Source organism: Haemaphysalis longicornis, unplaced genomic scaffold, assembly GCF_048455015.1.
Source record: "Haemaphysalis longicornis isolate Haplotype H1 unplaced genomic scaffold, Haemaphysalis longicornis Haplotype H1 scaffold_13, whole genome shotgun sequence".
In the NCBI taxonomy this organism is placed as follows: Eukaryota; Metazoa; Arthropoda; class Arachnida; order Ixodida; family Ixodidae; genus Haemaphysalis; species Haemaphysalis longicornis.
Window position 1 is genome coordinate 54,008,810 of NW_027526233.1, and position 11,760 is coordinate 54,020,569.

Here is an 11,760-nt window from a genome sequence, read left to right on the forward strand (position 1 = left end):
ACGTCGACGGTGAACATAAGACCTGGGACGAAGTGCTCCCGTATGTCACGTTTGCGTGCAACATGGCTATCTTGGAAACTGCGCAGACGACGCCGTTCGAGCTTGTGTACACAAGACTGCCGAGTATGATGCTTTACGCCATGCTTCCTTACGTAGAAAACAACGACCTCAACCCCGACGTCCAAGGATACATTCAGCGTGCGGAAGAGTCCCGCCAGCTCGCTGGAGTTCGTACGGACCAGCAGTTGCTGGATGCCAACATCCGACGCGGAGACGTCGAGTACCACCCAGGGGATCGTGTGTGGGTTTGAACTCCCATCCGACAAAGCGGACTCAGTGAGAAGGTTCTGCGACGGTATTTCGTACCCCAGCAGATTCTACGACGTGTTGGTCAGCTTACCTACGAGGTGGTTCCTGATGGTAATTTTGGCACATCACGACGACGCATGCGGCCCGAAGTCGTCCACGTGGTTCGCCTCAAACTTTAGTGCGCAAGATTGTGCTTTTTTTTGTTGTTCTGGGCAACAGCGCAAAAAAAGACGTGGACGGTGGGAACGAACAGGTCGAGCGTTGACTCACAACTCAGTCACAGTTGTGAGTTGTAAGTGGTGACTCACATTTACGAGTCAGCGCTCGTACTGTCCGTTCTCTTAGTCCACGTCGTTTTTGCTTGTTCCCCAGAATGACGCCATACCAACTTGCCAAGCTCACCCCCCCATTTTTTTGTTTGTTCTTCTCTGTTCGGACAGTAGGTTTATTGTAGCATCGGCTCGATGTACTTTTAGAGAAGGAAATAGGCATTGGGTTTGTTCGTTTATGTTTTGTTTTACTGGCCGGCCGCACCCGGCTTTGTTTTGTGTCCCAAGCGAAGCCCATGTTTCATTCTATATTTTGATACCTATATTCTGATACAGCCTCGACAAGTATCGAATAATCTTCTTTGATATACAAAGTTCTATACGTAAATCGACGGTTCTAGAAACACTCGCACCGAACGATAAAAGTATGCAGAGCAGACGCCGCGGCATTTCGATCGCCGACCCTCACTTGCGTGCGACAGCCAGCTGGCAGCTGGTTCGCCGCCTGAGTATTCTTTGAGTTGCCCGGGGAGCACAAGTTCGCCCCAATAAACCTGTTTTCCTTGGAGACAACTGCGTCGTCTTCGGCGCCGAGACGATATGAATAAACGGGCATTTCGAATCGCAATTGACTCAGAATTCACTGGCTGTGGTTCACGTGCACAAAATCGCATGCCTTAAGGATGAGTGATAGGCTGCAGATTGTGTACAGCATAAATCACCTCACCAGGTAACCAGTAGCCACCAACAGCTTCATTTTCAATGTATAAATACGATATTGAAATTTATATGCCTTGTATCTTGTCCAAACTCCGAACAAAAGAGCCATATTCACGGCCACAGACTTTGTTGTGGGCTAACAATGATAAATTACGTAGTAGACTAAATGTGAAGTCTCACAAAAAAGTAGGGGTCGTTACACGTGTCACATATCTGAAGAGTTGAAATGCAGTGTTGCTTTATTTGGTTCCCCTTGATTCTGTACATACATTCTGTTAGAGACTCGTTGTGGCCACAATGTGAATATTAGCCTACCGACTTTGTCATAAACTGCGTCGTTTCCCCGGTGTGATTTCCCCTGTGACATTGTCGTTCCCACGGTTTTGCCTGCCCAAAGAAGCCTCTCGGGCTGAATGTTGAATCTTCAAGGTAGACGAAACTTGAAGAAGAACGCTATAATAAAGGTTGAATGTGATGACTGACATCCACGGGCAATGAAAGTGTGCTAGCAGACAACTAGGTGAACCGGCGGTGGAAGAGGAGAAAGTGCAACACCACCGCAACGCGGTGCGGGAATCATGAGAGAGGAGTGTGCCGGCGGAGCTGGTGACCAGACAGCGCTGCAAGAACGGGGGCAAAGATTATGCTTGGGAGGCGGCTCCTGATCGAGCCAGGCGCGTGCTTGCGCCCAGCAGTGAGAGCCATCAAAAGAGTAGTTCACGATGTCCTGCTGCGGCCATTCGGGTTGGCTGTTCCCGTTGACTTTCTGGGCCGACGTCCCTAGTCTAGTTTTTGTGTCTTTGTGTGGTCGCATCAGAATATATGTTTTCGTTTCTTTCTTATGCCATGGCGTCAGTTTTTGTCGATTCTGTTCTCCGGATTACATGTCCGTCTGCTTAATACGCGGCCTCAGAACCGGCCACCGGCCGTGAGTGGGTGCTTCGAACTGAAAGGTATTGTTGAACGTGCCACTCAGGAATCCCTTTAAGCTAAACAAGTGATATTTCCCAATTTCGGCACTCCAAAACGGCCGCTTGCTTTTTATGCGCAGGGAGTCGCAGCTACTCTAGCAGCTTGAACGTGAGACCGCAACGGCGGCGGCAGCGGCGTTTCCTGGTTTTAGCGCCGATTCACGCTTCGCTTCGGGGTGACACTTCTTCAGTTTCTGCTCTTCTTCCAAGCCAACGACACGCGGCCGTGCTTTAATGACTTTAAACCTTGAAGGCCTCCACATTTATTCTAGCGGACACGCACGTGGCTGTCCATTTCGCAGCCTAGTCGAAGGCACCTTATCATCTGTGCAGCACACCAGCCACATCGCAAGCCACTCGGTTTGCTGACGGCAGCTTCCAGAGAGCATTGAGCTAGGAGACTGCCACGTTTAAATCTCCCACCTCCACAATGGGTATGCTATCTGTAGGGGAATTAAGCCCTGATCGCGCGCGCACTCCCCGCCCTTAATTTCCGTTTATGCCCAAGCCGGCCACCGGGTATGGAAGAATAATTAAGCGTGAAATACACGGGCTAAGGGAGAGAGAGACTTTATATGCGGCCGACGTTTATTATAATTCTTCCACCAGAAGACCTAGGAAAAGCTGGCCAACCAGGGCCGTCGACGCAAAATATTGTTCGTAATGACTTTGAAGCTAAAGAAGAATTATATGCTCACGCGGGAGTTCCAGCAGGGCAAGTTGTTGTGAACCGTCAGGGACCCACATCTAGTGGGCGAATTGCAAATTGAGGCGGCAACGGCCGCTACTACATTCTCGGCGGCGGCGGTGGCGGGTATTTCGGACGTTTTTGCACCCATTCGTGCGGGTATTGATGCTCCATTATTATTTCATAGAGCGCTACGCCCTTTGTCAGCCGACTGTGGAACTGGTGAAAGAGGCATCAGTGGTGGCAATGGGAATAACCGTTGTGATAACCGTTGTGAAGTATGAGTCGACAATGACAAGGAGGAGACCTCGAGCGGCGCCCAGTAAAACTACTTCACCGGAATGAACGCTATGGCTTGCGACATATACTGCTTTGCATTAATAACCAGAAACGAGTCCTAATTCAAGCTATTCTGGTGGGCCAGTCGCTTCGATTGAGACACTGAAAGTGCTGTTGGCATATCAGCACAGGTTACCCGATGGAGGTAACCGAAATGCATGCCAGACGGCAACATACATCGCAAGTTTACAAAAACATTATTCAAGACATGTACTCCGTCCTTGCAGTTTAGCCACGCATGAAACGGATTCATATAGCCGCGGACACAAGGTTATCCAGTTACTTTACCTGCGCTCCCATTGAGAACACTGGAGATTAAGGACATTGCTGTTTATTCTCAAGTGGAATTGTGCCTGAAAAAGGCAGCGTCGGTGCAGTCTAGTTGTGATCCACATTAGGTTGCCTCCACTGTCCCGACTGTCAATTGTTAATGGGACACCAATCCTTCCTCCTACCAACTTCAAACTCGAAGGCTGACTGCTGTCGGTTCAAATGTGCACCCTCCGGCCTTACTGTAATTTTGTAGTCTGATAAGACAAAAGAATTACAACTATAGAATGTAACTCCAATATCAGAGTAGTGAGTCGCATGAAATAAAAACGTGAACTATCTACAGCACTCAGGCACTCCGCGCTTAGAGATGAAGTGTCCTACTTGCTCTCCTAAACTCGGACTTAAATTTGTGAGTGAAGAGAAATTACCGCAAAACTGCCGGCAATGCGGTTCACTTAAACCCGAGCTAGGGTATTAAATATCAACCCGTGCTTGATAAATGGGACAGGGAAAGTCACGTATGCTGACTAGCGAGATTTACTTGCCATTCCGCATGGGAACAATGAAAGGTGAGGACAATTGAAAACACATAGTCACAAGGGGAACCGCATGAACACTTTAAACCACAGCAACAAAAACACCAAAAAGTGCAAGAACCAAGATGTAGAGGTTGCATGGGAGACTGGTTAAGTATAAATTACTCAGAATTTGGAAAAAGCCACCCTCATGAAGCGCCGACAGAAAGGCCCCTGCGACCACAAGGGTGAAGTTCCGGAGTGCATCCACCCGCCATTGCATATATATCTTCAGCTTAAACTTTGATAAATACCAGCGACGACAGAGGGGCTGTAACGGTTTGCTGTCTTAGAGAGAGCTAAAGGTGCTTGGCGCGCTTTGGAGGTATATATTGTTACCAGTGGCATTGAGGCGTATACGACATATAACCGCTACCTTCCTTTGCCAGGACCTAGTGGCATCCAGAAAACACACGCGTGATGAATTTCCTATGTCAGAGACAATATTTCGCAGTTTCAGTCTATTTTCACAGTATTGACTGCTCTGCAAACGGAATGCGCAAGCAACGCCGCATCGCTCCGAATGAACTAAGAAAGGTTAAAAAGGAAGACACGGTAGAGGACGCGTAAGTGATTTCCTCAGGCACCCGATTTCCAACTCGTTGATAACCATGACAACCTGAACAATTCAAGCAATCTACATGCCGCAATATCTAGGGACTGCATTGTCCACAATTTTCCATGCACGAACCAGGCAAACTGTTAAACTGTTTTTAGAGCTTCTTGAAAAATAACCCTTTCGCTAGCTTTACAATTCAAAATATAGGTCAAGGCAAAATATCGAAAATTACCTTCCTATATTGTTAACCTTGTTTAATGACTCTCAGCGTGGCCACCATGCGTCAAGTAAATTAAATATACTCTCCAACAGTCGATTATGTGGTCGTCAGAGATTCATTTGAATAAACGAGCGCGTGATTTTGATAGCACATGACGATTGGATCTACAGTGAAGGGCGACGGTCGGTGTAATGAAGAGAAGATCCAATTGGCATGTCGCACAAGGCGCTAGGACTGGATAATCGTACAACGCCAGCACATATATTTCAAATTACGACAAACCAACTGAACATACTCACGGGACCTCCCACGCTCACGCGGACAGCTATGCACAGCAAGTAACATATCGCGACGGCGAATCGCCCCACACGTCAGGCCTTTCGCGGACGTTACTGGTGCCGGTGACTAAGCCAAGCGCTGCAGGACAACCGGTTCTTGTGGTGGTTCCCCTAGGTCTACGTCGCGAAGCGCACGCGGTGACTAGTTCCGCGACGGGTCGTCTCTGGCTTCCGGGAGGCGCTGTCCCAGTCGGCAACGGTGCGCCAGGGCTATGCCACGGCTGCACAGCGCACTCTAAGCCTCCACGCCTCGGATCTACGCCGTGAGACACGCGGACACCTTCGGAACGTATCGCGAACCACCCCATGAACATTCGCCAGCTCGAGGGTCCCTGTACACGGCCCAAACGCTACGCTCAAACTTCGTTAAAACAATCTTAGTTCTTTAGCACGTCGCCACGCTCCTCCTGCCGTTCCCCGTCTTCGGCCAGCCGGATGAAGTCGTTCGACCACATGTGGGGTTGGCCATTCTGTTGCCCAAACTCAGAACACGCGTCTACACCACATCTTATTTCGGCCGGTAACATAGATTTGCGTGTGATATACGAACCTGGGTAATAACTCGTCACTGTAGTTGCATACACCACGGGAGCCGAAGCGGTGCAAGGAGCTCCCGACACAACGGGGTAGAAAGCCTTCAACCTCTCAGCTAGAGCTGGAACTCAGTTTGTGTCCAGGAACCCTGGGAGAGATACGAATTGTGCCTGATTGAGCATCTCCTTGAAATGTACTCTAGGTGAGAAGGGCCTTGATTCTGTTACCGTACTAAGTGTACAAGTGCCTTTCCGGAAACATGGACAATACATAACGGCAGGTCTTTGGGCACGTCTTAGTAGTTCCTTGCTGTTAGAAATGAAGCCGAGTTCAGTGGGACTACCTTGCAGCAATAGGTTGCTAGTATCCCTTTATTTTAACATAGCGCTCAGTGCCGGGTGGTGGAGGCGAAAATGGGACATGCCAGGACTAGGGATCTGGCCTTAATCGTACCTTGTGTAACCAGGTCAGAGCTTTCTAAAGACATTGAGAAGGGTAGATGAAAGGGGAAAGGGGTCCCGAAGACGCTCATAGAGGTAGTGGATGTGTCCAGTGCACTGGATGACGTGCCATGATGAGGTTCGAATTGGTGTGGGTGGGTGCTGTGTGTTCGTAAAAAGCGCCGCATGGGAATGGCCGTCAGAGTTACTTAATGGTGTAGGGAATAGACTAATATGAAGGTGGCAGTAATAATTCTCAGTTACGCACTGCTTGGGCCGGACGAAATAACATATACCGGCGGTAATAAAGCACACCGGCTATTTTTGTTGCGGTACTTAAGTTTTACCCGAGTATAGTGCGTGAAAGTAAGGGCGCGAAGTTTTCGGCTGCGCAGCTGCGCGCTCTAATTAATAAAGCGTAGCGGTTCGGAAAACCCGTTGGCCTAAGCCCCCTGCCCTCTCCCCCCTTCCCGCATTGGAATCTTTGCGCCAGTACTAGCACGGTCGATGATATATACGGACTTGAGGACTAGATAATATTTTAAAAGGTGCTCTATATTGGTGGTTTACGAGATGTAGCACTGGGCACTCGCATAGTTACGCCTCGTACTATAAAAGGCCTCTCGCGTCCAGGGCACTTGCATCCCCGAGAGTTCTCCGCTATAAAAATACATACAACTATAACTACCAACACCATATTTAATGCACTGCATGACAAACTCCTGTCCCATCGACCCCCAAGGTTTAGTACTGCGTTAGCCATATCAGACCTTTTTCGAAATAAGCATTTGTTAATGCCAGCCAAGGCCCATTCTTATTTCAGCACGGTCGATTTCTTATCTCGCACGATGCGATCAGTTAGTGTTTACGGAGGTGTCTACAATCCTCGAAAGATGTTTTATGGCACTTGGTTGGATAAAGGCCAATGTTATGGAAGTTTGGGTCCAATGATCATCGCAATTTTGATTACGTCGGTGCTGAGATTTACGATGTTTACACAGCCTATTTCCTTCATTTTGTGCAATTACAGTTGTATGCAAAATTTGAATTAAGTTGATGTGAATACTGTTTATTTTTTTGCGCCCTAAACAATGCCACTGAATGTATTGTAAAAAATTTTGAAAATTTTTTCCTGCACGACAAGTGTTGTGTGCTTTTTCTAATTTTAGAAGTCACTGCGCGGCTCAAGCAAACAAGACTAACATGTTTTCAAGACTGAATAGATTGCATTTTCATACATTGAGCAAGTCAGATGATGTTGGGCTGAAGCGAACATGTGACTACGGGAATCCACCAAAAAGTTTGCAAAGTGGGGCAATCTCGTATTTTTCACTAGGTTTCTTCTGCCAAAACCGTTAACTTAGTTTTCAGAAGCATGTGTTACTGCAGCAATATTAATAATAAGGCGGAATAATAATGCTACAACATAATGCTCTTGCAGGAAGCATCATTTTTCTTTCACTCTGAAACGGAAAAAAACTATTTCGGTATAGCAAAAGTAGTAACAAAGTTGCGTTATAATTATTGAATTTCGAAACATATATATCTCTTAACTTCTGCGTCCGTTAAGGTCAATCAGGGACTATTGAACACACTTTAAGCAATACGTAGCACTTGGGCTGCGATCTTAAGGGACTTTTGCTTGTTACGTAAACTGAGCAATTACGTTGCCTCTACTCACCTCTATTTCTCGCGAATGCAAATATAAAGCAATTATCGTCCGCGTATTCTACAACATAATTAGTTATTGTCCGTTTTAGCTCCGGGAGGTTTACTTCGGCAATCTTTTTACGGAGATCATCTGAAGAAAACAGGAAAGAAGGAGGCAGTCTTTGTTGATTTATTTTCAAATCTAGAAATATCGTGTAAAGTTTGTTTGTTTATAACGTGGGGGTACTTGAAGATTTCCATGCACGAGCATAACAAAAAACAGCTTTTAGACACTCAGCAGTGTTTACGAGTTGAACGTGTTTAACTTGAAGCGGAATATATACGTTTGTTGTTTTGATGGTGTACCTAAATTTTATTCCACTTTCTCGAAACACCTCCGGCATTTCGACGATGTTTTAACTTGGATCACCGATCCTGGACTAACCCTCAGTAGAAACATTGATGCTCCACAAGTGAAGTAGGAGACTTAGTTATCTGCTGAGCAATCCAGGAATTCTGGACGATCCCGATGAAATCAATGGCGCACTCACTTTTTGCGGCCATGACTTCCAACACAAATTCCAAGCTTCTTAAGATGGCGTACCAACACCGCCGAAACGGGACGATGGAAAGATCACACAAGAAAGGCACTCACGAAGAACTGAGGGTTATTGTCGTGAAGAGGCAATAAATTAAAAAAACAATAGAAGACACGTTACACTTTTATCTAGCAATGACAAGTAAAAGTAATATTTAAATTAATGAAAAACTAATACACCATTTAAAATTTAACAAAATCGGCGGCACTTGTATATCACACCACTACTGTTAAATCCGGAGCAGCATGCACCGTTTAAACAAGACCGCGAACAAATCTGTCTTACCTACCGAGATAGTAAATTTCTTTCCCAGTGACGGCGATTTAGTGCGCCCAGATGCAGTCTGGTTTTCGCGTGGGAATTTCCCACGCTCCTCTGATCTCTTGCCACAGCTGATCGAGATATCTCACCAACACGTGGTGCAGCTGTAACGAAACCGAGCAACTATGGCATTTTCAACATGCCCACCGGAGCGTGCTCCCTCTTGCGTTTTTTACATCGCACGCGTGCTCCCTAAGGCGATCATTCAGGCCCCTCCCCGTTGGATCCAGGTACGACTGCTTGCAAGACAATGGTTTCTCATAGTTAACCTGTTCTTGCACTGAACTAGGGGCTTTGCGTGTCACTTCGCGCACCTTTTCGCCTTTGGGCATTCCATTTTTACCTTGAGGCACAGAATACTCACTTTGTCTTGATCCAAAAAAACAAGGTCTATACCCAACAGCCCTACTATTTTCTTTAGGATGTGGCTCACGCCATGGATGTAGGGTATGACTGCAACCTAATTTTTCTCTCTCGGTGGAGGCTCGTGTTCTCGTGGTGGTTTTATTAGGTATCCCAAAAGTTGGTTTCCCTAAGCCTCCCAAAGGTTTGTAGCCCACGATGCAAAGGAGTGAATTCTGAAACCAGCCTTACGCAAATGTCTTGTTTGGTCTTGAAGGCTGCTATGGACGTGATGATGGCAGGATCTCTAATGCAAGTTTTTCAATGCAGAAATAGGCCCTGCCCTGAGTAGGGGGCTACAAACTTTTGAGAAACTTCTGAAAACCGCCACAAAAACCAGAGCCTCCACAAAAAGAGGAAAAGAATGTTGTCGTATTACCCCACATCCCAAGTGCGAGCCACAAGCTCAAGAAAATAGAAGCACGATCAAAAGTTGACCTTTTTTATCTCCTGAGAAATTTATAAGTCTGTCGCAAGTAAACAGTGAATGCCCAGTGACCTTGAGGTGCACGAAGAAACATGCAAAGCCATTCGTGTAGTGCGGGCAAGGGGTTATCTACTGAGATACCATTGCCTCGCAAGTGGTCGTACTGCGTCGAACGCGCTGCTGCCTCAATAATCACCTTTTAAGCACGCGGGCGATGTAAAAAAACACAACAGGGAGCACGCACGCTGCGCAGGTTGCGAAATGCCCGAATTGCTCGCCTTCGTTTGAGCAGTGCCACGTGGTGGCCAGGTATTTATTTATTTATTTATTTATTGATTGATCGATTTACATTATTAATATTTTTCGCAGTGTGTTCTGGCAGTATGTTCGCTCTCGATCTGCTGGCAAGGTTGCCGAAATCGTTAACCTTCTAGACGACAATGGAAACCCCATTTGAGATGTTGCTAATGCCTTTGCGGATCATTTCAGCTCTGTATTTCCAAAGGGAGAAGTTGACGTTTTGTCCAACTCTTCCTCTGCGTCGCCTGAATTCTGCGTTCCCAGAATCAGTGAGGACGACGTTCTGAAAGCCCTGAAGCGCTTCAAACCGTCATTTTCCTGTGGCCCTGACGGCATTGCCCCCACAAATTTTAAAAACCTATGCGGAGGTTCCGATTGCTATACTAACCGCTATATTTATTAGATCAATTCAATCTGCTAGTTTTCTAGCAGCCTGGAAGTTAGCATGCTTGGTCCCTGTGTTCAGTGTTCAAATCTGGTGCCAAAGATAGTGCTAGAAACTATCGGCCTATTTCGCTTTTGTTTGCGGCGTCTAAGCTTTTTGAGACTGTGTTGAGACTTTTTGAGACGATGTTTTACCTTCCAGTGTTTAGGGCATTCTAATTTCTGAACAGCAGGGGTTTATGTCCGGACGTTCCACAACCACTAACCTCGTTTCTTTCATGCAGCGAGCGTCCGAAGCGGTTCGTCATAAGAGGCAGCTTGATACTGTGTACTTTGACCTGAGCAATGCTTTTGATGTGGTCAGTCACCCATTGTTAATTTCTAAAGTGTCACTCCTGAACATAGATAATTGGATTCGTAACCTCCTAATTAGTTACTTACGTGGGTGGACCTGCTACGTAAATGTTAACGGCCAGCCATTATATCGTTACTGCGTTTCAAGTGGTTTGCCACAGGGGTCTGTTCGGGGCCCTCTTTTGTTTTCTTTATTTGTCCATGATGTTTCTGCTGCTATAAGGCATTCTTCTTTTTTACTTTATGCTGATGACATCAAAATGTTTAAGGAAGTTTCATGTCTTAGCGACTGCGAACATTTGCAAAAAGACGTGGATGCATTTACACTGTGATGTAAAGGGAACGAACTGATAGTGAATGCAGGGAAAACCAAAATGTTGTCATACACGCGTAAATCCGACTGCCTGCCTTATCACTACACAGGTAATGATGTTACTTTGCTACGAATATCGACGACAACGGATCTTGGCTTGCTCTTTCATAACCAGCTGACTTTTACACCGCACGTTAGATCCATCAAACAGCGAGCTCGCCGCCGCTTTTGCATAATCTGCCAGATGTCTAGAGAATTCCGTAGTGCAAAGTCCCTCCTGAAACTGTACTCCACCGTCTGTCGTCCTGTGCTTGAATATGCCTCGGTTCTGGAATGGCACATGCAAATCTAACAGCGTGGCCATTGATAAAGTGCAGAATAAGCTGCTGTCCATACTTAGACATCGCTTCCCTCGTGAGTATCACCGTCTTGACTCCTTACCACGGTACTTGCAAGTGCTGCCTGATCTAAAGGCTAGGCGCGATACAGCTGACCTCTTATTTCTTTTTAAGCTCATACATGAGCAAATTAGCTGTGCGGAAATTTTTTCTGAGCACCAGCTAACAGTGCCTCTTAAAACCACAAGAAAATGTGATCCTTTTCGTAGTCTCAGCTGCTGTAACCGACTTTGCCCGCTGTTCAGGCTGCAGAGCACGTGTAACCTCTACGCTGCAGCCGTAGATATTTTAACAGCTCCCTCAATCAGTTCAGTTCAGACACTTGCAGAATTTTTATTCGCTAATATGCTCCCTCTTATTCTCTTACATGGAACTAT